This window comes from Arvicola amphibius, chromosome 4 (genome assembly GCF_903992535.2).
Source record: "Arvicola amphibius chromosome 4, mArvAmp1.2, whole genome shotgun sequence".
NCBI classification, from domain to species: Eukaryota; Metazoa; Chordata; class Mammalia; order Rodentia; family Cricetidae; genus Arvicola; species Arvicola amphibius.
The window spans coordinates 54,614,425-54,640,164 of NC_052050.1; the positions used below are offsets into that span (position 1 = coordinate 54,614,425).

General features: G+C 42.7%; 1 protein-coding gene across 4 annotated transcripts in view; it reads left to right on the forward strand.

Annotated features, from left to right (window-relative positions):
• Window positions 1–25,740, forward strand: part of Shisa6 (shisa family member 6) — a 287,849-nt gene that overhangs the window by 132,357 nt on the left and 129,752 nt on the right. The gene's annotated exons all lie outside the window — the stretch shown is intronic.

The following is a 25,740-nucleotide window of genomic DNA, read 5'->3' on the forward strand; positions in this document are numbered from 1 at the left end:
AATGGCCTGTATGAAGCTGATACTACCTAGGAATATTCTATCCTGTACCTTTCTATGAAGGAGGGGTATATGGGCCCATAGAAGCAGAGGAGGGGGATCTCTTGTATTCACAGTCCAAAGCACCACGACTCTAAGGCACTCCTTGCTCTCTGATCTGTACACATGGGGCAACTTCATAATATACTCCAATCTTACTCACTGTTGAGCAATGACAGAATACCAAGAATCAGTCATTGGTTTGGAGTGTCCACATCTATTCCAGTCTATTTCACATGGTCTTAGACTGCACACAGGGTCATCCCTAAGTCCCGTGGTTAGGAAAGCTCATGCCAACCATCTGATGCTGCTTTATAATCTTTGAGTCAACCTCACATGATATCTACTTGTTAAAGTTGATGTATTACAATCAAAGATGGACTGGAGCTAATTGAGAATGCTGTGTGCCAGTGAATCCCATCTTTTGACATCCTACATACCTGCTTTTCAAATAAACCCAAAATATTTCAGATGAACAAAACCCACCACACTATCTTTGAAAGTCTGTGTTGGGATCTTGTTTTCAAGTTCTTCCATTTTTCTGAACAGTGATCATTTGGCTCTCCATGTGGTCTTGGTCTATTGACAAGAACACTGCTACCCTCTAGGAACCTTAAAGGGTGCTGTCACTCACCTCCGCCTGGTACAGAACTCTGACCCTACCTAGAGTAGTACCAGCAATAATTCAACCATGGAAAGCAATATGAGGATTACAACATCCTACATGCATTTCCTCAACCACCCAAAGTCTACCTGCTAGCGCAAACCTATTTGTTTTCATTGCACCTACATGAGGAAACAGGTTACTTTCCATTGAAGAAGTCTGGCTAAATCTGGCCAAGGAAATGAATGTCATTCCTCTTGGGCTCAAGTCATTCTGAGAAAGGATTGGGTTGACATGGCACACTGCCTGATATATTCGTGTGACATCTAAACTGAACTCTGTCACTCTCTGCCTTGATTAATGGTGTGGTTGAAACTTAATCTACATTCTGAGTCCTGGGACACACATGTCTCTGGGTAATGCTTACTTGTAGACCCGCTATCATTGGCCTATGTAACTAACTATGCCAGGCTTGTAGAATATTCTGCTGGAAAGAAGAGGTAGTAGAAGACAAAGGCTCAGCATCAGGGTGTGCTGCAAAGGTTCCCTGATTTAGGAAATGCTAATTCATCCCTCTCAATACAGATGTCCTCTTTAAAAGCAGAAAACTTGGGTACCACTAGATTCCCCATGTTCTCTAGTAGTAAGGCATGAGAGAAGGCTGTGGCAACTTTGGAGTGATGAGTTCATTCCTTATTCTGCAATATCTACCATTCTAACTGCTTCCTAACAGGCAGAAGGGAGGCTTACACAAAACCTGTTACAACTTTGGATGCAGTGCTGTTCTCAGAGCCTCTTTGGGAGAGATGAGACCACTAGGTTCTTCTGGAGGTTGGCGTACCCAACCAGACAGGCTGCTAGCCATCTGTTTTCTGATTCCTTGCTAGTACTATGTTTATGCTTTTATTTTCCATGAGCGAGACATGAGCCTAAGTTTTGAGTAACTTTGTGGCCAGTGTCCTATCTTCCTAGCACTGATCTTAGTGCTGCTGACTGGTCATCTAAGTTGGAAATCTCCCGGCCCATGCGCGGCTCTTGGCATTAACCTCCCTTGTCCTCTGACATGTCACAGCAGCCAAGCTATGGACTATATCAAGTAATTAGAGGATGGGCTTTCTATACTGTATCAATCACAACCATGTTATGCTGAAGCTTGGATTCTATGCAAGTTATTAGCATGGAGGAATCAGTAAATTCTTGGCCTTTCTGCCTAGAGTTATGGCCTCAGGCTCAGCCATACTTCCCTCTAAATACTGTTATAAACTTCCTCATTGGATGATTGTAAATTAAAAAATGACAGGAAGAAGACTGTCACTAGAGAAACACATGCTCAACCTTGTCTCCACTACCCCTGTGTGGCCTGGACCTCAGTGACAACTATTGGTAAGATAATATCATAATGCCACCCATTTCTCTGGGTTGCTATATGGGGACTGAAGGAGAAACCCATGCACTAGCACACTAAGGACTCAAGGCCAGCATTCCTATTGCTGCCCTCTCAGGGACTGTGGAACAACCCAAGCGTACTCAACAGGGCAGCGCTAGAGCTAGTGAGAAACCCAGGCTCTTATGCCCCAGCACAAACTGACACAGAAACATCATTTTAAGAAGTTTGCAGATCGTTTACATACACATGAAGATTTGAGCAACGCTGATACAATTTCCCTTTTAAAAATCCTGGGTAAAATCTCCTGAGTGATCTGAAGGTCACTGCCATGTCTAAGATTTATCTGTCCTACCAAGCACATCAGAAGCCAGCTTCCCTGGCTGGGAAGGAAGACAATTGAAGAACGGGGAATAGTTGAGGTTGGATGGGTGATACAAAGACATTTCTTAGGATGGCAATGCCTTATCCACTGAAAAATGTCAACTGAGGCATGAGTGTTTGCCTGTTTCATTCACGTTAATATGTAAGCTGAATAAAATGAGAAAAACGTGGTCACCATTTAAGAAGTCAAGCAATAAATATACTCCCTGGAAAGTAAGTAGAAAGTTCTGAACAGTAGATCCCCAAAAGAAGAACAGGACAGTTAAAGAGAGAAAACATGGCCACTGCCTTCCCAAGTGGTCACCTGTAGGGTAGTGAGCTGAGACAGTCTCTGTAGGTGGGGAAAGACGGGCTAGCTGAGAGTTGGCTGGGGAACACATTTCAGGTACAGGAGCATCTACGGAGGTGTGGATGTGGAAATGACAGGGTGGTGAGAGCGCGGGACACTGTAGGGGCAGGGCAGCAAAGCAGCCAGAGCACGGGATGCCTGGGGGGAGGACACAGGAATTGGAGCTAGAGAGGTAAGTTGGAGGCAGTGTTCCACATCATCCCAGGCACAAAGTGTAGGTTGCGTTAAAAAATTCAACTGGAAGCTACACAGACTAGAGATGGAGGAGAGATGGGGAAAGGTGATGGGTGGGTGCCCAAGGCACAGTTGAATGGCACTAGGATGTCCTCGTGTGCTTTGGTATGGCAAAGTGACTCTAGGTAACAATATTGTGCACCCCCTTTAATGAACTGAAGAAAGGGAATTCAAACGTTTTTATCATAAAGATTAAACACTTAATGGTACCGATGGTATTACCATAATGTGACCATTACACCTTGTAAAGAGGTGTCAGCATATCTTATATCACATCATTAATATATCTAGCTTTTGTATTTTTATATATCAGTTAATAACCGTATTTAATTTAAAATATTCTGGATAGCACTGCCCATGTCCGCCTCTTCTTTTCTACTCTGGAACAAAATTGGGAAACATTTGTTACAAAGACCTCTATTGTCAGCCTCCTTTGACTCTTCCCTGGGCACCCATGGGCATAGCAGTGACATATCACCCCCTCGGCCTTGCTCTTTCCTAGAGAGTGTCTCCTCTCACATGAATACATCCTACAGTAGCCCAGACAGCAGAACTAGAAGGAGCTGAATGAGCTCACGGATTGGTGGTCCATGGAGACTCAGCTATGGTCTCTATTGAAAATGTTCCCTCATGCTAGGTCTCAGTTTCCTCCTACTAATCAGAGATTTGTGAGGCTCCTTCTTCTTGGATATTCTGTGGTCATGTTGATCAGGCATCTACTGAACCTAAAAATGCTGCATCAGATGAAGCAGGGAGTTTACCTCGGAGGTGATCTGAGAGTTAGAACACCCCATGTAATTTCAGAGTGGCCTGTTTACCAACTCTGCGGAGCAGTGATGAGAAGCCCTTATTCCTATAAGCCTAGTGACAGAGAAAGGTGGTCCCCCAGGGGTTAACAACAGAAGTTTGTACCTCAGCCTGCAAGGTCCTTCTGCCAACTGTTCTTAAACGTGCAGCCTGGCCTCCCAGGGCCCCGAGCATATGAAGTATTCAGTCCTGAATCGGATAAATGTCGGTGCTTGTGCTCTCCATTGCTTCCCAGTGAATCATTTGTTCTCTTGCCCTGGGGGAGTAATTCCAGGGGAGCATGATGGTTTTCTGGTTTTTCACTAAGAGCAATTGAACACAGATGCCTGGAATCCATTCAGTGTTAACATGCAGGGCCATGGTGCAAGAGCCAGCAACGCAGACTGGGGGTGGAAGGAGGATCCTACAGAGGATCCTGTGTGCTTGCTGATGAAGGCAACGGCCCCACGGTGAGGCAAGAATAAGGGGACAAACTTGTGAACCTCTGGGTCAGGGATGGCTGGAGCTTCAGACAATCAGGCTCCAAGGAGAAAGGACACGATGTTCCAGATGCCTAGAACTAAAGGACACGGGGTCTTTGGCAGCCTTGAGCAGGGACAGATGATGGTAGTCGGTCAGAGGAGCAGCTTCTCCTGCTCACTTTGTGAGTTGACTGGCTCTGGGGAGGCTTTAGTCTTTACTCCTCAGCCCCAATTCTGTTGTCTGAACATTTTCTCTAGACAGGATGCCTCATTCTCATCTTCAGGAGACCCCATTGAAGAGACCCTTTTGTCTTTAAAAAAGCCAAAGAGACCCCATTCCACTAGCAGCTTGATCACTCAAACAAGGCTTTGGACACCATTCATGATCCTTGTCACAGCTGTCCCTTTCATGGTCAGCTCTAAGCTGTCCCCATTCTGCTCCTTTCTCTTGCCCGTTAGGCACATTTGCTCCTGCTTAGGCATCATGACAATCTACATTTCTCTTGCTTCCTGTCCAGATAACATTCAAAAACCTCTTTTAAAAAATGCACCCCCACATATTCTATGCTGTTCGATGCAACCAGAATGATCTTACTCTACCCTGATTTAATGTGACTCGCCACAGCTTATCTACTTAGTCTCAAGCTTACATCTGTTGTGACTGTTTATTTTATATCCCCTCAAAGGCTGTCTATTAGAAACCAGTAACAGCATTCATCCATCATAAAAATGCTGACTGAGTTAAAAATCTCTTAAATGTCAATATGTTATGTACCTTCTCTTCCTTTCTTTCCATATTCATTTGTTGGCATGACTCAAGACCAAAAACTAAAGGCCCTACACTGCCTAGCTTACTGCTCAACTTTCCGTCTTGGTAACCATACGCTGGCCAAAACACAGACTTCCTTGATGGGCACCAGTCCTATGACCTTTATGTAGCTTGTTCCTCAAGTCTGTAATGGTCTCATTGTACCTAGAGATCATTGCTCAGAACTCTACTTGAATTTCATTTTTTTAATCTTTTTGTCCCTTGTCTTTATTCATTCTGCATTGCTAGATATAATACTACAGGATGAGTAATTTGTGAATAAATTACTTTTTCCACTCACATTCTGGAGGGTAAAAAGTTCAACATTGAGAGAGGCCATTGGCAGGTACATCCTTGCACTGAAGACACCATTGCCAGAGTGACAGCATCTATCCCCTCTTGAATGTAGAACCTCTATATCTGGACATATAAATTTATTCAATATTTTTTCCATCCTTAATGGATGCTTAATAACCTATCCTGTTTGGAGTCAGAGGAATTGCTCAGTGGTTAAGAGCATTTGCTGCTCTTATAGAGGACCTGTGTTCAATTCCCAGAACCTGTATGGTGACTCACAGCCATCCTTAATTCCTGTTCCTTAACACCCTCTTCTGGCCTCTGTGGGCACCAGGCACACACACAGTGTGCATGTATGCAGATAAACACTCATCCATACTTAAAAACAAACAAGCAAACAAAACAACCCATCCTGTCATTGTTTATATAGCCAACAGTCGGTGTTTTTTTATGTTGTTATTTAAAACTACTTTCCAAGTTACATGAAATTAATAAAAATTGTACTCATGATTTCTATAGTCTCCTCCAATTTCCAAATTTTAACATTTGGTCACATTTGCCTTACCATTTTTTTTCTTTTTCTGACTCTTTCTCCTTACATATAAATACATATGTGTAAATGTATACATAGACACATTACATATTTCTAAGCGTGTGCAAAATTTCCATGCTTTCTCAAAAATAAATTACAGATATGATGATCACTTAGCCCCCCAATACTCAAGTGAATACCTCATAACATTAACTCTTTCTTTTATAACCACAGTGTAATTATCAAAATCAGAAAGTCGACTCTGCTGGAAAACACGGACCTAACTACCGATTTTACTCAGCTATGCCACTATGGGAAACTGCAGCTAAGCTCACAAGTTATTAGGTTGATTCCTGCATATCTGACTGTGTTTGTAAATTGGGTTCTGGCACTATTGCACTCTGTGACTGATTACACTTGTGTGGGTGCAGATTATTGATTCTTCTCACTGTACATCCTGTCCCCTCGGTGATTCCTTTTCTTGTTGGATTTTTTTTTTTAATCATTGACATTCTAGGTAGTCTATCATATCCTATGCATAAGGAGGCAGTTTCTTTTTATATAATTAATCTGGCTTGTCTGCCGGCACAAGCTTAGTGCCACCAACCCAGTGTTGGACAGTAGCAGTGCAGAGGGGCAGCGCTGCTTTGTTGCTGGTCAGTGGGACTGTCCCTCGACTGTTCCTAAATCACCCTCCTTGGGAATAAGATAGGCAGATAGGAAGAGTGCACAGCTAGAGAGGCGGCTGGATAATAAGCAAATATGCAGCTCTAGAAAGACTCAAGAGAGGGCTCCCTCACTCATAATTTATGAAGACTTGTAAAAGGATTATTACAAAGTGTGCACTGAGTTCCTTTGAAGGCTTTGTCAACATCTTTGGAGATAACCATGCTTTCTTCTTTAGTTCTGTCAACATGGTACACACAACAGCGGGTTTCCTAACACTGATTCAGTCTTGCATTTCTGGAAAGAATTCTTGATCATGCCGCATTGTTTTCTTTCTGTTGTGTTTATTGACATCTCACTATGTTTTTGCATCATTATCAATGGTGCAATGTATAGTTTGCTCTATATTTTTTTTACCATGTTCAAGCTTAATATTCTATTTACTTTACTAAAAGAATTAAGACTTGCTTTCAGCTGGGTGGCGGTGGTGCACGCCTTTAATCCTAGCACTCAGGAGGCAGAGGCAGGCGGATCTCTGTGAGTTCAAGGCCAGTCTGGTCTACAGAGTGAGTTCCAGGACAGGCTCCAAAGCTATACAGAGAAACCCTGTCTCAAAAAACAAAACAAAAAAAAGCCTTCCTTTCATTTTAAGTGTTCTATGAACATATGTGCACATTGAGACTACCTTTTTGAAGGTTGGGAATCATTATTCTTTGAACCCATCAGGGAACAACATTTAATTAATAATTATAATAATAATAGTTTCTTGATAATTTTTATTTAATATGTGTATTTTATGTAAAATTTACTGTTAACATTAGGTATTTAGGATTACATAGAACTTGAGGTCTCCTACTGCCTAAGTGTCTCCATCCAATTTTTACTCATATTATCTACTTTGTCACATATACATACAGTAGCTCTTCACTTTCTTATTCTCTTCTGTTTTCTTCCATTTTAGTCATAATATGACTATATATATATATATATGTTTATGACTTTATATACATATTAAATACATATATAATATGTATTTGGAATTATTTTTCATCTGCAGTTTGCTCACTTGTCTATTAGTTAGATAAAATTCATCTTCCAACACAATGCTTAAGAAGCACTTATGGGTATAAAATTCCCTATATTCTTGTATCTTAAGCTCTTGTTCTATAGACTTTGCATGTTAAGGAAAGTTGGTTCAGTAATAAAATTCTAGGTTCATATATTTGATTTTTGCAAACATTGTTCCTTGCTGTTGCATTGCTTTGCATATATTTTTAAAAGTCTGATAACAGTTTAAGTCTTCTGCTCTTGTAAGTTATTTGAACTTTTTAATGCCTTGATGGGGGGGGGGGTGTTTCTTGTAGTTTGGGTTGTTGTTTTGTGTTGAAGCCTGTTAGTTTTACTAAGACATTTGCATGCCATCCTTCCTAGGCCAGACATCCAAAATCCCTCTCTCTGAGCCCTGACCATTTTCCAGAATACCCATTAATAAAACCTGTTAGCAGGGAAGTGTCGTTGGGCATAGAAAAGAGAGAGCTCTATCTGCATTTTCTGCTTCTGCTCAAACAGGGGCTCATGCAGTGGATCTGCTCCTCCCTTCAGAGACCAACTGTCTTAAACGGAAGTTCATTGACAGTCCCCTCTGGCTTCCCAGGCTCAAGTCATGACATCACTTTGCACGATTCTGTTGATTCACATTTCTTACCTCATCCTTGCTTGATGTATTCTCCTTCAAAATATCCTTGGGCTCTTATGTATTTGTCTGTTCCCTCAATAGAAGCATGCAACAACTCATTTCTAATTCAGTTTAATCTGCCTGCCTGGAATTCCTACCTACCCTCGCTCTGCTCTCCCCTTCCTCATAGTCCAGTGTAAATGAATCTTCCCTCAATACGATTGTCTGTAAGTCTTACTTCTGCTTGGAAACGTAGCAGGGCTCCCAGTCCATGACTTAGGCTTGTCAGCTTCTCCAGCTTCCCAGTCATTCTGCTTGTGTTTACCCTTGGTTCAAGCCTTTCTTGGGTGCCGTTTGCTGAGTGCACATGTTCTTTCCACATCCATAAAACCAGAAGTGTTTGCTTTCCTACATTTTTAATTACTTTCATCCTCTACTTATTTTATTGCTCTAGACAAGACTTGGCTTTGTTTTTTTTTCTCCCATGCATTTCAACCTCTGCAGGATTTCCCACATCTGGGGCCTGGAGCAATTGTTCTACTAACATGCCAGTCTTTAAAGTGTTTGTTATATTATAATTTACTTAATGGTTTGTATGTATCTATATGCCATGTGTTTTAGTAGGGTTCTCATCCCTTTCATTAAACCAGACTTAGTGCAATAGTATTGAGCAAAACAAAACAAAACAGAAAAACCCAAAACAAAACTAAACAAACAGAAAAACAATAACACAATTCTTACCTTGGGCCTCTGTATCTAACACTTGTTTCCAAAGCCTGACACTTGCCTTGTCTCAGTTGGGTAAATGTTTTAGCTCTATAAGTAGCTTTCAGCACATTTAGTGGAAAGCTCAGAATAAGTCAACATGGACTGGAGTTTATGTGGTGAAGTTCTCCAGGCATCCACCAGCCTATGGTGAGATCCAGCAATAGAGAGAATTGGAGGGCAAACACTAGCAAAGGTCTTTTTCCCACATGCGTTTTACTCTACATTTGGATAACCCTTTGAAGCAATTTTGTTCCATGTGTTGCCTCAGAAATTGAGACTAATAGGGGCTGCAGCACCATGTAGCTAGCTGCCTGGAGCAAGCAGCCACTTTGTTGATACAGCAGAGGAAGAAGAAACCCAAACACTGCTTCATGTACACATCCACCATGAAGTGCCAGGTCACATCTGCTCACATCAGTGGCTACCAGTCATATGCCATGCAGAGCCCTCAGGAGAAGGTAAAAGTCAGCCTTCCAGAGAACGGTGATGGTTTCACACTTCCAGGAAGGGAGGACTGTGGTCTCTAATGGTAAACTCAAGGATGCTTATTATGACCTGAAATTTAAATGTTCAGATTGCTTTGTCCTGTGCACAAAATATTCTCCCTCTTTTTCCAAACACTAAATGCCCTACATCATGGTATAGAGTTTAAGTCTCTGATCACTGAGCGATGCATGACAGTCTCTATATCTGACCTGCAGGCCCTTCTCTTAATACCCTTACAAGTCTATAATTCCAAAACATCCCTAAAACAAAAGATATACTCACTCTGAGAACACACACACACACACACACACACAAGAATAGAAAAGAAAAAAAGGTGCTTATCGAATTGGTCCTTAGCAATTTTGAAATCTCTGTGATCAGATATTGTGAATGTCTGACCGTCTGGGTGAAGAAGTTTCCTTGGTTCAGTCTTTCTCAGGGGAGGGGCTTCCTTGCCTTTTGGGTGCCATGGTGCCTGGCTCTACAGGTGTTTTATGGAAAGGCTTTCCATTTTCCCTTGCTTCCTTCAGCCATGTGCGAAATGACTAAAGCACCATTGGCTTCCTCATCATATCCGCTTCCCCAGAGAGCCGTAACGCCTGGCTTGCTTGATACCCTTCAGAGTCTGAGAGCCCCTGTTCCTTTGTTACATCAACTCTTCAGTTATGAGGTTTCTTTCTCTCCCTTTTGATTCCAGTCTATTCTACATGCTGGTAAATATGCACAGATCTAGCCCTCAGAACTCCTGTCTCCTTTGCTCTCTAAGGTCACACCTCTTTCCCCACTTCGAAGGAGGTATTCTAAGGCTATCAGCCTTAGGCCCTTTGCGTTAAGTTGCTAGAGCCACTTAAAAACCTCTTAAAATGCCAGTCTTCTTAGCTGAGGTGCCTGGGAAAGAGCAGCATAGATAATGCTTCTTCAGTGTTTCCATTTATTATGATGTATGTGGTAACCATCTCATATCAACCTTCCGCACACTTAAAGCAAGCAAAGAAATGTGTCCACCTGTGCACTGGGATAGAAAGAAGAGGCAGAGACAGCATGGTCACTATAGAGTGGACTTGGGATCAACTGTGAGGGACAGTCCACCAGGTTTAGCAAGGCAGCAAGCAATGGTGTTGAGCAGAAGGTGACAGCTGTGGCTTCTCCCTTCAGGCCAAGGTCAGACAAAGAGGCAGTCAATGCACACCCTAGAAAGATTGTGGTCCTCTTCCTCTCTATTGACATTGATACCTTGAAACAACTCCCTCAGAAATAATATTGGGTGAGACCTCACTCGCACGAAGTTTGGAATTTCACACAAGATAATCCCTGCAAGAGCACACACTGTCGATACAGTGAGAGGAGTCTCCAAGACCACAAGAGAAGCTCTGCTGAATGTGTGAGACTTACTCTAGTGAGCTCAGCTCCCTGGAATAATTTAATGTGCTGAGCAACAGTGGCTTCCAAGGCTTCCAAAGGCTTGGTGGTGCGAAAGCCGTGAGTGAAGACGCTGGAGTCTGAGCAGGACTCTGCCCACCCTATCATTTCACAGCGTCGCAGGCATTAAGAGCCAGCGCACCTCGAAATGTGCTTGGAATTCCACTGTTTTGTTGATCCCTTTCTTTCTGGAGTTTGAAATTGTCCTAGTCAGAGCACAATGAGATTGTTGTCCTGATTGTTGATGGGTTTGTGGGACAAAAGTTAAAGGACCTGGACACACTCCAGTTGAGTGGGGCTGGCCCGATTGCCAAGGCTGCTCCATGTATGGGAGTGGGTATGGGTGGGGTGGGCATGGGTAGGCATGGGTATGGGTGGGGTGGGCATGGGTAGGCATGGGTATGGGTTGGGGTGGGCATGGGTAGGCATGGGTATGGGTGGGGTGGGCATGGGTAGGCATGGGTATGGGTGGGGTGGGCATGGGTAGGCATGGGTATGGGTGGGGTGGGCATGGGTAGGCATGGGTATGGGTGGGGTGGGCATGGGTAGGCATGGGTATGGGTGGGGTGGGCATGGGTGGGAGTAGGTATGAGTGGGGATAGGCATGGGTGGGGTAGGCGGTGGGTGGGAGTGGGTATGGGTGGGAGTGGGTGGGAGGTGATTGAGACAGGTGCTCATACCCCACCAGCTTCTTCTTCATTGTGATTAATTGGTTTCTCCTTTGTTTTATGGAACTTGACAGCGGTGGCTGTGGCTTTTCGTGGTTGACTACCCCCAGAGAACCTAATTACAGAGGAGATTTTTTAAAAGCAACAACGAAAACATTTTCTAAATATGTTCTAAATCTGCTCCCTCCCTCAGTAATTGGAGGCAGACAAAAAGAAGAGTTGGATGGTATTCCCAGAGGTCTCCTGTCAATCAGCCCCAGAGTCCCAGGCAGGTCTCCCTGGGGCCACTCAGGAACAGAGAGGCTGGAAACCACAGGGGATGGAGAGCAGAGGAGGGTGCGCCCTGCACCTCTCAGGCCATACCCCAGGCACAGAGAGCTCTCCCAGCTGCTCTTCCACTTCTAAACACAGGGACTAAGGTACTACCTGAGAAACACATAGGAAATTATGTATTTAATTAAAGGGGTGGTTTTCCTACCAAAGGAAAAAAAAATATTATGTAAAGTCCAGGGAATTGAAAGGCAGACTCAGTAGTAGCTCCAGAACCAGGTGAGGCTGAGGCTGCCACCATTGCCCTTTTGAATGAAAGGATTCATTGCAAGGGGAATAGTACATTTTCTCCATGCGTTCATTCCTCACATGCATTTGACCCTGTGGGAGGTCTATTAGTAAGAATGTAGGGTCAGAGAATGAAAATGTGGACGAGGATGGATGAGGAGGGAGGCAGTGCTGGGCTCCCATCTGTGTGCACCCCAGCACTAACTGCCCCAGAAACCTCATAAGGGAAGAAAAGATGCTTCCTGGCTGTGACTGCCATGGCTATTCATGTTTGGCTGTCTTCTCATTTGTCCTCTCACCTTTCGGGACCCAGAATCTTCTACCAATTGTGGGCCAGATGGGGAAGGTCAGTGAGATAGATGAATCATGGCATCTCCTGAGCTGGCTAGACATTTTTATAAGTATGGAGGGATGCCCAAGCACACACCCTCTTCCTCCTTCCTCCCCACACAGAACGCACAAAGATATTTAAACTCTTTGACTGTTGGTTTTCTTTTCTAAAAAGGCCACATTAGAGTTGTGCGTTATTTTATAGTGAAAGAATGACCCATATTGTATGTCTTCTATTGCTATAACAAAATGCTTGCGACCAGTAAACTTATCAAGCAGAGAGGTTTATCCTAGCTCACAGTTCTGGAGGTTAAGAAGTCCATGTGGTGCTGGCGTCTGCTGGCATTTAGTAAGGGTTTTCTTGCTAGAACCCGATGTCATGGTGGTTATCACAATGTGCAACAGAGAAAACAAGCCAGAAAGAGGGGATGGGGAGAAAGAGGGAGAGGGGTTACTTTTAAAATAGAACCCTCTTCTATTATAACTCAATAATCAATAACCCTGTGGGGATCTGTGACAGCAGGACCCATATGACGCAGTCACCTCCCCAAAGCCCCACCTGGTAAGTGTCAGCCTGTGACATTGAGGTTAAGATTCCAACACATAGATATGGGGGAACATGTTTAGATCCTTCACCTGTGCTCCAGCCTCTCTTCTGCTACCTGGGGCCGTGCATTTTTCTAACAAAATCCCTTCTCTAGGTAGAACTCCCTTTATATGAGGCTCCTCTGCCTTCCCCCAGCCACACTAACTGTGCAAGAGCAAAACAAGAGCAACAACTAGGTAGCCTAGACTACCATGGGACTCTCAAGTGCTGTGATGGCAAGTATGTACCACCACACCAGCTAGGCTAACAGAATATGTTTACAACTGCATCTCAGACCCATCGGCATCTTAGAAGACATGCTCTCTTTAAAGGTCCTACTCCATACTGCCTGGATCATAAGCTGTAGTACAAAGTGGTAATCCATCTTTAATAAGCTCCCCAGGTGATTCTGATGCACAGCCGTGCTCAGTACCTTTCAAGTGACCGTGTACATCTGGATCAGCTGAAGATGTTAAAATACAGTTTCTGGGGGCTGAGGAGATGGTGGCCCCGTGGGTAAAGCGTTTGCTGAGCAAGTGTGAGTGCCCAAGTTTGGATCCCTGGTACTCATGTGCATCTGGAAGCCCAGTTCTGGAGTGTGGCAATGATTAAGTCCTGGAGGCTAGCTGGCCAACAAGTCTAGCTGAAGTGGCAATCTCTAAATTCAGTGAGAGAGCCCAGTTTCAAAAGAGGAACAGGAGAGAAGCAATTGAGGCAGACATCCCAATATTGACCTCTGACCACTGTACATGCCAGGTTAGGTAAGGACTCCTGCATGTCACACAGACACACACATGCATACGTGTACACACCAAACAGATTCTGAACCAAAAGGACATGGTATTTCATGTTGCTTCTGAATTTGCTGCTGGGCCACAAAACAATGTGAGGTAGCAAAAGTGTCGAGTTTGAGTTTCCAACCCCATCTGAAGGTTAGGCCATCTAGGGAGCTTGGAAAATTCCCTGTTCCTGAGCTGCAACCCCTGCCAGTTAAAGCACAGTTCCAAAGGTGTGGCTCAGATGTGAGTCAGACAAACAGTTCCCCAGATGATAGTATTGTGTTGTGTAGCCCCCCCAAAGAACCACTAATCTGGGAGCTGTTTTCACCAGGCTAGATTTGGGACCCATTCATTGCTCAGCTCCCAGCCCAACCACAGCCCCACCACCTACTCTCCGAAGCCTATTTTCCAGGCAGCTGGGCAGCGCATACGTTTTCCAGACAGCTAGGCAGTACATATTATTGTCACAGAGGAGTCAATGAAACCTGTTTCCATAGATAACCAATAGTGGCATCAGCAGCCTGTACAGCCCTTCCATTCCCTTTGCACAGAAAATTAATTCTCAGTTGTTGGTTATGGCTTCTTGGTTTCTCTCCTCTCCTGGGACGATCTACACAGTGCACTCCTACCATTGCATAGTCTGGGATGTATCGGCACACTGCATGCATGAGGTAAACTTCCACTCACATGGCCCCTGTGTCTTCCCTACCATTTTATACCCCTCAGTCCTTCAAGAGCCCTAGGAAGGAATGCTTTTCTTCACCACCTTTTTCTGTTTCTTCAGGGTTATCCCGTATCTCTGAGCTTTCTGTCCACAATGGAACTCGGAATGCTCTCATCCACATTGTAACCATGCTGGCTCCCACCTGCCTTTCAGTTTGCCCCGCTCACCTTTACACCCTTCTTTGCGAGCTAAGAGAGAAAATGCCACTCCAGGCCATTCCTCTGCATTCTAAGGGAATGTCTTTGACGATTCTTAATGCACTGTGCAGTGCCGATTGATTTTCTCTTTTGCCTTTCCCGCTTGACTGTGTGCTCTTCTCGGGTAAAGGTGCCTCATCCACTTCTCAATCCTCATCATGATGCTTCAGTCTGAGCTCACCCGCTGAATGCCTCAGAAGCTCACACAGCACTCACTGAAGTCCTCAATGGCCCCTATCCTTTTACTCCCCTTCTCTGTGGTGTCTGTTAGGTAATACAAATGCATACGGAAAATGATTTGTTTTATGCAGTCCGGACTGGCACACTTACTTAAACCAGTCCTTACCTACAGAAAGATGATTGGAATTCCCAGTCCCTCCCAAAGCCTGTCAGTCATGCCCTGTGTAAACAGTCAGTGGTGATTGGTTCTAATCAAAGTCATTAGGGTGGATCTAGAGGGACGCTGGTGCCATATGTAGATAATTATGGTAGAAGTCTCAATGTTGGATGTTAGCCAATTTAAATACCATTACCATGAGAGATTTGCATAGAACTAGAGAAAAAGTACATCACAGTATTTGGTCAAGAATCATAATGGCTAGCATTTATCTAGCATGTTCTGTGTTTGCTCTCTAAGTACTTTACATATATTGACTCACCTACTCAATGCCACACCACAGCCCACAGTGGTGAGAACTGTTAGTATCTGATTTGAATAGGTGAGGAAGTCAAGGCTCAGACTAGTAACTTAGTTAAGATGACAGCTAGTCAGTAGTAGTATCAGTACTGGGACCAAGGAGACCAGCCAGGGCAGGACTATGACCTTCACCTCACTGGTAGATTATACGGTGAACTAGACTTCTCCAAAGAAAAACTAACTATGTTTCTCAACAGGACTCTTGACAATCCCTGTAGCTAATGTATTAATAAAATAGTTCAGGCATTAACAAATAACAGACCAAACTTGATCCTTGGGTATAGGACGGCATTTCAGCATTCTCTATCTTGCAGTAATAGCAGACATCAGATGCTAAGAGAGCCGCCCACTTCCATTTCCTTTTCAGTATTCTGAAACACATGTACACACACACCCTGCTTCCTCGGGACATAGACGTAGGGACATTCAAGGGACAACCTGCCTACCAAACTGCAATAAAATAATTTGGAATGAGAATACTCTGTCTCCCTTCTGGCATTTCATTTGCCTTTGGAGACAAGATGGAAGTGCTTAAATGGGAGTGTGGTTGATGGCTTCCAAATCCAAAACACTTCCGCTGTGGACTTCCCTCTCTGCTGCTACTTGGTGGTTCTGGTCCAAGTCTATCAGAAGCCTGAGGCTACCCTGTGTGCTCTGGAAATGAGGTTCCAGTCTTTGCTGCAATGCAACTAGAGAAAAGGAGCCTCTGCCCCACATTTGGAAATGCTTCTGAGGACTTAGTCTATCCTCAACCAAGTGTTTGCCTTCTGTATACAGTAACTCCACGGGGGACCTCACATTTGAAACATTAAGACTTGGAGTACTATGGTGTGCCCCCTTCTTCCAAGAGACAGACCACAAACAAGTGGGATAAGCTCTGCCAGACCAGAAGGCTCTGCTGTCCTTTCCATCTCCATGGGAACAGTCGGAAACTACTGTGAGCATCAAACTTCTCCACAGCAGACTCTTCTTTCCTAACAATACTTTTTATTTATCTGTTGACATTTTCATATATTTATGCAGTGTATTACTTTTGCTTTCAAGTGATTTTATCCATCTTGAATTACTGCATATACTAGGTGATCATATAATTGATTTGTGTTAGGAAGGACAGCCTATGCTCCAATAAAATTCTAAGATAGAACCTTCTTGATAAATAGCACATGTAAGACCTAAACTATGAACAGTATTGTACTTAACTTTTGCTGCCCACAAATGCGTTGTTCAATGTGTTTTGACCATGTCTGCTTACTTACCATCACCTCCAGATTCTCCTTTGAGAGAAAAATGAATGGGGGGAAAGGACACAACATCACTTCTTACCTTTTCAACCCTTATGCTGCATGGTAAAGCACTAAGTCTTCATTTAAAAATAGTGTTGGGGCTGGGGAAATGGCTCAGTGGGTAAGGGCCCCTACTCTGTGAGCCTTTGGACATTTGGGTTCCAGCACGCATGTAACAAACGGGGTATTGCTCCACACATTTTTTAACCCAAATGCTGTGGAATACAGGGGCAGAAGGACTGCTGGAGTTTGCTGGCTTCTAGCCTAGTTTTAAAAAGCTGTGAGCTGAAGGTTCATGGAAGAACAAAGTAGAGTGTGACAAAGGGAAACACCCAGTGCCCTCCCGTGACCTCCATGCACAAGGGTGTGACTCCCCACAGTCATCTGTACTCCCAGCATATGCACAGATACTACAACCCCCACCATAACACTCTCGTACATACGCGCGCACACATGTGCAAAAATAAAATTTTAAAAGAAATAAATCTGGTACTTCTTTTTTTCAAAGAAGTTTTTAATTTTTATTTACTTTTTCAAAGTTGGTTTTTTTTTATTCAAATTAGATTCTTTTCTCATGTCCTGATCGTCTTTTCCCCCCCTCTCTTTCTACTTCTCCCAGCTCCTCTCCACCTCCCTCCCTTCTGGAACCACTCCCTTTCTGTCTCTCATTTGAGAACAGGCTTCTAAGGGATGACAACCAAACCTGACAGAAAACACTGTAATAAGATAGAATAACTACTACATTGAGGTTGAACCGGGCAGCCCAACATGAGGGCAACAGTCCCAAGAGAAGGCACTGGAATCCAAGACCCACTCGTTTTCACACTCAGAAGTTCCCTAAAGATACCAGTGTGGGCCCTGCTCTTGCTGCTTCACTCTCTATGACTTCCTATGTGCCTGCCCTTTTCAGATGGCCTTGTTCTCTGAGTGTCTTCTAGTTCCTCTGGCACTTACATTCTTTCTGCCTCCCCTTCTGTGGGGTTCCCTGAGCTATGAGGGAAGGGAGTTAACAGAGAACTCCCATTTAGACTTTCTTTCCATGTAATGTCTGGATGTGGACCTCTGCATCTGCTCCCACCTGTGGCCAGGGGAAGCTTCTCTGATATAGCAGAATATCAATAGTCGTTTTACTGATAAGGTTTTTAGGCCAGTAGTATTTAGTTTTACCCTAGGTCTTTGAACTAATTAGTTTCTTATTCTTGGTTACCCTATCAATGTCAGGTGTGGGTTCCATCTCATTGAGTGGGCTTTAAGTCAAATCAGATACTAGTTGGCTGCACCCACAAGTTCTGTCTCACCATTGCCCTAGCATATTTTGAAGGCAGGTCAGATTGTAGGTCAAAGGTTTTGTGGCTGGGCTGGTGTTTATATTTCTCCTTTGGTAGCCTGCAGAGTATCTTCCCACACCAAAGATATAAGGCTGAAGGCTCCATAGAGGCACCAGCCCGACTTCTCCATGTTCAGTGAGTTGTGTGGGTGGTGTTCTCAGCATTGGGGTCATACTCTCAGTTTGCAGAGAGCAACCCATTGCCTTAGCAATAGCTTGGGCTCTTTGGGGATTTCCATAGGACCCCTTGGGTCACAATGCAACCCAGTCCTACTACTGGAAGCCTCATTTGGTGGAAAGGATGACCAGTTGACACTCTGTATCCTCTATTGTTAGGAAACTTCATTAAAATCACCTTAGTATATTTTAGAAAAGTTTTTACTAAACTAGGTTTCCATATTATCCCTCAAATGCTCCTCAATTCCATTATCTCTCCCTGCATTCTCTCTCTCCATCCATCTCTCCTCCCCTTCCCTACCTGATCCTCCCGTTCCTGTCCCCACCCACCTCCAATCTATTTCCCCTTTCTAGATAGATTCATTTGTACCCCCCTTGACCCTTCCTCTATACCTAAGATTTGAATGTATGTATTATACCTTGGTTTTTATTTACTTAACAGCTAATACCCACTCATAAGCGAATACATACCATCCTTTATCTATTCTTCTGTTGAGGAGCATCTAGGCTATAGTTTTTGACGACTGTGAATAAAGCCTCAATGAACATGGTTAAGCAAGTGCCCTTTGAAAGGATGGACCATCCTTTAGGCGTGTGTGTGTGTGTGTGTGTGTGTGTGTGTGTGTGTGTATGAGGAACTGCCATATTATTTCCAAAGCAGCTGTACAAATGTATACTCCTACCAGCAGTGGAGGAGTGTCCTCCTTGCTCCACATCCTTGACAGTATGAGCTGTCACTTGTGTTGCTGATCTTAGCCATTCTAATAGGCATAAGGTAGAATCTCAAGGTAGTTTTGATTTGCATCTCCCCAGTGGCTAAGGATATTGAACTTTTCATTAAGTATTTCTTCCATTGAGAATTCTGTTCAGATCTGTACTCCATTTTTAATTTGATCATTTGGTATGTGATATCTAGTTTCTTAAATTCTTTATATATTTTGGATATTAGTCCTCTATCAGATGTGGAGATGATAAAAATCCTTTCCTATTCTGTAGGCTGTCACTTTGTCTAAATGATGGTGTCCTTTGTCTTACAGAAGCTTTTCAGTTTCATGATGTCCTTTTTATTAATTGTTGATCTTAGTTCCTAAGCTATCACTATTGTATTCAGAAAGTTTTCTCCTATGCCAATGAGGTCAACGCTATTTCCCACTGTCTTTTCTATCAGGTTTAGTGTATCTGGTTTTATGTTGAGGTTTTTCATCCCCCTGGGCCTTTTATTTTGTGCAGGGTGATAAGTATGGATCTATTTGCATTATTCTATACTCATACATCCATTTTGACCAGCACCATTTGTTGAAGATACTTCCTTTTTTTCCCAGTGTGTATTTATGGCTTCCGTATTAAAAATCAGGTGTCCCTGGGTGTGTGATTAATGTCTGGGTCTTCAATTCAATTCCAATGATCAACATGCCTGTTTTTATGCCAATAACATGTTGTTTTTATTATGATAGCTTTATAGTACAACTGGAAATTAGGAACCTCCAGAAGTTCTTTGATTGTTCAGGACTGCTTTAATCCTGAGGGTTTTTTTCTAATATGAAGTTAAGAAGTGTCCTTTCAAGATCTGTGAAGAATTGTGTTGGAATTTTTAATGGGATAGCATTGAATCTGTAGATTGCTTTTGGTATGTTGGTCATTTTTACTATGTTAATCCTACTGATTCATGAGCATGGGAGATCTTTCCATCTTCTGATATCTTTTTCAATTTATTTCTTCAACGACTTGAAGTTATTATCATACAGGTCTTTCACTTGCTTGGTTACATTTACTCCAAGGTATTTTATATCATTCAAGGCTATTATAAAAGAGTTACTGATTTATTTGTTAGTTGATCTTGTATCCAACTACTTTGCTGAAGGTGTTTATCAGATTTAGGAGTTCCCTGGTGGAATATTTAGGGTCACTTATTTATACTATCATATCATCTGCAAATAATGTTACTTTGAATTCTTCCTTCTCAATTTATATCCTCCTGATCTCCCTCAGTTCTCTTATTGCTCTAAGTCTTCTAGTTCTATATTAAGTAGATAAGGAGTGGACAACCTTGTATTGTTCCTGATTTTAGTGAAATTGCTTTGAGTTTCTCTCCATTAAATTCGATGTTGTAGCTATAACTTCTAAGGCGGTATCTCTCTAAGTGTGTCCCACACCAGCAGCACAGCATATCTCTGGAACTTGTGGGAAGTTCAAATTCTTGGCTGCAGACTTACTGACTTGGAAACTCTGGAGGTGGAGGCCAGTCGGACAATTTCTAATTCACCCACTAAGGTCTGATGCGTGCCGAAGCTTCGGATCCACAGACAGAAAGAACTAAGATATTTTATCAAAGCCTGGTAATACTGTTTACCACATAATTGGAGTCACATGTTAGTGGCTGACCCTTCACGTTTAGGAGTTGAAGGGACTTGTCATTACAGTGTGGTGTCTTGAAATGGTATGTCAGCTTTGCTACTGGCTGTAATCTTGTACCAAACACGAGGTTTCAGCTAGATGGAAAGTGCTGGGGAATCGAAACTATTGGCTCATTACTGATCCCAAAACCTAATTCTATGTCTATAAACTGTCGTTGATCAAGGCAGAGTGGAAGGGTGTGGCTGGAGGTCTTTTCTGCTTGTAAGAGCCCAGCTCTCCTCCTTGCTCTCAACTTCCTTACCGGAGTGCTGCTATTAAAACTGAGAATTCTGAAAGCTAATGCAACCAACTGACTGTAATCACCCAGGATGAGAGAGCACCCTGTGAAGACTGGGACTCTGGGCAAATGTGAATGTTATTACTTCTGACTGGGGCAACTGGAGAGGCCTACAGAACCTATGGAACCCACACAGTGTGATCTTTAAATTGGCTACAAAGATCAAAATGCAGAAAAGCTGGGGTGTTTTTTTTTTCCTGAGCAGAAAATGTATCCTTTCAGAAATAATTAATTTGATAAAATTACTCATTAGACCCATGCGTTGTCATCTCATTACAGCTCCAGCGTCTGAAATAACTCAGCTCTTCTCTTTGAAGGAGTCCGTGTAGGTTTTAGAAGTTACAGACCTAACTAGGTCAGATGGTAACTCACTTGCCTTTCTAATATTGTTCTGAAGAGAATGGTTGTTGTAATTATCCTCTCAAAAGAGAAATTAGATGTGGGCTCACTTGAAAGACTAAGAATAAAAATGAAGGTCACTAAACGTTGGAAGACCCTTAGTTCCAGGGCAATTGGGGTTCCCCATGTGGTTATTTCTGTGAGTTAACAGCTTGTGTCTGCTTGAGAAACTAAATGTTTGGGGGACATGTTTCCAACCACATATAGGTAATATTACAGAGGCTTAGAATTCCAGAAATACCCCTTGGCTTGTGTGCCACTGTTCAACTTTTCCCAGATGGACCATCAGCGTGACTTAACACATGGTGACACACATCTTCAGCCATTTTTTTTTTCTCTTTTTGGTTCAAAGGTCCTGAGACAAAAGGTTTCTATGGAATAAGCTAGAAACAAAACAGTGAAAGACCAGACTCACTGCTTCATTCGACCCTTCTTTTAAAAATGGGGCGCAGTGATAAACTGTCCTCTAATAACCATGCCATGTGATGAATATGGAGTTATGGTCAGGGAGCACTCACCAGTCCATTCATTAGGTCCAAGATTCTCCATTCATCCCTTCTTCCAGGCTGGATCTGTGAAGAGTTAGGGAGTTCATGATGGTCAAAGGATGGCCTTTGGATCTCACCAGAAAATAGCAACCATGAACAGGTTAGAAATTCTCAGAAAAACTGAATGACAAAAATATAAGGATTGGGCTGCTTAATCTGCTTTTTTTACAGTTAATCTGTGTTGGTTTTGATATACGAGCCTGAGCTAAGACATACCAGTCTAAGGCATGCCTTGAAAGATTCTGTAAAACACTGCCAGGCGCCAAATTCACCCCTACTGAGCCTCTCCTACTTTCTCTATAATACCTGCCTTCTTTATCTTTTAAAACAATACCAGATTGATGTTTGTTGCTTTTGTTTCTTGAGTTTTCAAAACTGCTTTTAAATTACTGAGAATAACATCGCCCCCCCCCCCCGCCCCAGGCATGGAAATCCCCTGCATACTCGCTTTGACCTTGCCCAGTGCTGAAGCTTTCCTCGGAGTTCTGTCCACGGCACACATACTCCACAGGTGGGTTCAAGTGATCTCTGAGATTCTTGGGCTACAGGGACTCGGCAGAAAGCCGGCTCCACGACACGGCCCGGCACTCCTGTTTTCTCTAATTAATGAATGCTTGGTAGGCATTCTCTTTCGGCAAGGGAATGTTATTTTGCTTCAGCTTTCTTTTCCCTCAAGGATATTTGAAGAAGATGAGAAAAAGCGTGTGTATCTGAGGTTGCTGCTTATTAACAGCAAGTTGTCTCGTAAAGAGTGAGCTTTGGAGACCTTCAGAGCTGAGCTTAAGTATCATTTCCACTCCATCAGGTTTGAGGCCTTGGGAAAAATTATTTTAAATCTCCAAACTTTTTTTTTTTTTTACATTTTTAATGAAGAACAAGTAATAAGACGCGGACTGTAATGAAAGTTTTGTGACCTATGAAAGAGACATGTCGAGGACAATGATTTGAATACTGTAGGCATTAGGTAACAGTTAACTCTTTACTGTGGAGAATAATCTGGTCTTGAGAATAGAGGTAGAGAAGCCACAAGCTCAAGGTGGAATCTGTTCTTCAAAGACCACATTTATTTCACAGGGTAAGATACAAATATGATTTCCTCATTAAAATAAACCAAGCTTTGGTTTGATCTCTTGGATGTTTTTTAATTCTTAAGATAAATCGTGATTTTTAAAGAAACTTGAGAGTTCTGCAGACTTGATCTTAGTCTTGATCTCTGTATATTTCCTCTGTAATCATGAAGCTGGAACCTGGGTATGGTTCACGTTCCCTTAGGGCACACTTCAAGAACAATCTAGAAACACTAGATAGTGGGTCTGTGGCCAGTGTATCAATACAGTAAGTAGGCAGATAATGGCTTAGGGGGAAGTCACTTTCTAGAAAGTAGAGAAATGGTTACATTGAAGGGAGGAGCCACTTACTGAAGGTGTCATAAAGGGGACTACTGGGGACCAAGTAGAGGTTAGTTAATCCTCACAGTTTCCCCCAATGATTGAGACAAACTGCAGGACATGATTCATAACTACCTGGCTTTCCACATGCAAAATCCTGAAGATAGGCACTTGTTACATGTTTAAACAACTAACTAAAAGAAAAACTGGAGGAGAAATTAGAAAAATGAGTGCTCTAATTAAGAAGGTGTAGATAAATACAGAAGAAGATAGGAGAAGGGTAAAATAACAATAAAGATATCCAAAAAAGTTATAATGAAGCCGGGCGGTGGTGGCGCACGCCTTTAATCCCAGCACTCGGGAGGCAGAGGCAGGCGGATCTCTGTGAGTTCGAGGCCAGCCTGGTCTACAAGAGCTAGTTCCAGGACAGGCTCTAAAAAAGCTGCAGAGAAACCCTGTCTCGAAAAACCAAAAAAAAAAAAAAGGAAAAAAAAGTTATAATGAATGATATTATTAACTACTTTCCTAAAAATACCTATTATATATATATATATGTCTGTGTATATATATATATATGTATATATATGTGTGTGTGTGTATGTATGTATGAATGTATATGTGTGTGTGTATATATGTACACACACATACATAGTTTAAATGGAAATTTCCCATCTAGGCTCACAGTGATCCCCTAAGCACTATAGACTATCTAAAAGAAAACCTCAACACCAGGCTTGAGAAGACCTCTGTTGTGTTCTTGGTAAGAGTTGTACAAGATATTCCCAAAACATTATAAGCTGTCGCTATTGCCTTTGGTTACCCCAGAAGTGGAAGATATGTCCCTGTTGCTGAAAACAGCATGAACTTCAGACACAGGGCTCAAAGACCCCCGGAATAGAACTGACCTGAATGCCTCCTCCCTTAGGACTAGCTTTTCTTGTTTCAGAAGTTTCCATGCAAGATTTCAGAGGAAGGAAACATTCACCAGCCCTAACTAGCTATCATGCTTATGAATTACAACAGCAACCAGTGTGGCTTTATCTCTTGGATGTTTTTTAATTCTTAAGATAAAGGGTGCAATAGTAGCATGTTTACCTTGTCAGTAGCCAACAGCTCTGTAATTGGACTTAGGGTCCACCTTTAAAGAAAGAAATAGTGTCTGGTACTAGAAACCTAGTAACCTACCCAGGGCTAGTGAAGACATGAACCTAAGAGGAGAAACTAACACCATTAATTTGCTAAAACAGCGCAATCCCTGACAACAATCTATACACATTTATAACAGATAACTTTAGTCCTCAGTCTTCAACAAGGAAACATCTCTGCAACATACGGAGACCATAACAGAAAATCACAACTGAACAAAATGTAGAGTCCCAACTGATATCTACAACAAAACTCCTGCACCTAAGGCTGGACAGTGAGGGCAGAAACATTGTAGGATCAGAGAAATAGTCACAGAGAAATAGGATGTGTCTTCTAGAATGTCAGAGAAATGATATTTATGAAGTCTCACCAATATGGCTTCCTTAAGAAGTCCAGAACAAAGATAGCACCAGTAAACATGCCTGCATGGAAGTGGGGAAACCCATGAAGCAAAGAGCTGTAGGCAACTACGGAATGTTGGGAGCAGGAAAAATACTCTTTCTCAGAGAACAGCACACCTATTGGTTATCCAGTACCATACAGCCCTGAAAACCTACACATATAAGAAAACATTATATGGACTGAGCATAATGTATTTATATATCTAAGAATGAATATATTTATATAGATATATACTCACACACAATCTATGTAACAAAGAAAAGGAAGCTGTGAATTAGAATGAGAACAAGGGATGGTACATAGGAGGAAATAGAGGGAGGAAGGGGAATTAACGTAATTCTAATATAATCTCAAAAAAAAATCAAAGAATTATTTTAAAAAGACAGAGTGAATGAATGCAGTCATTTTGACCACCAACTTAGGCCACCAACTCCTTCAAACATGCCTTTCTATAGCAACTATTGTCAGGTACTCCAACCCAGTGACTTGTTTCAGTAGGGCAGGAACAGATGCAAGGGAAGACCAGCAGATGCCTGTGTCAGTCTGTGCGTTACCTTTCTACTTCTGCTCATCAGATCCGTCCCAACTGACATGAGGTAGCTGCTACTGACTTAGCTGACATGGAGGTGGGGAGGCAACATGTCCTGACCATGCGTCTATACTGGGTATACCAAAGCCAGCAGGGTGGGACAGGCCCAATGAATGGCAACTTGGGCCATGCATGTGTCTTTCATCGCCCAGAGACTTACGTTGAATCCAGCCCAACAACATTCCCAGGGGACAACAGAGTCATGCAAAGCTTCTTGGGTCCTGGCCTCAGAATCTGTGTGATATCATTTAGACTGATTTTGTTGACTTCAGCAAGTCACAGAGTAAGTTTGGCTTCCAAAAGGTTGGAAAATAGACTGTAGTGATTTGAAAGAAAATGA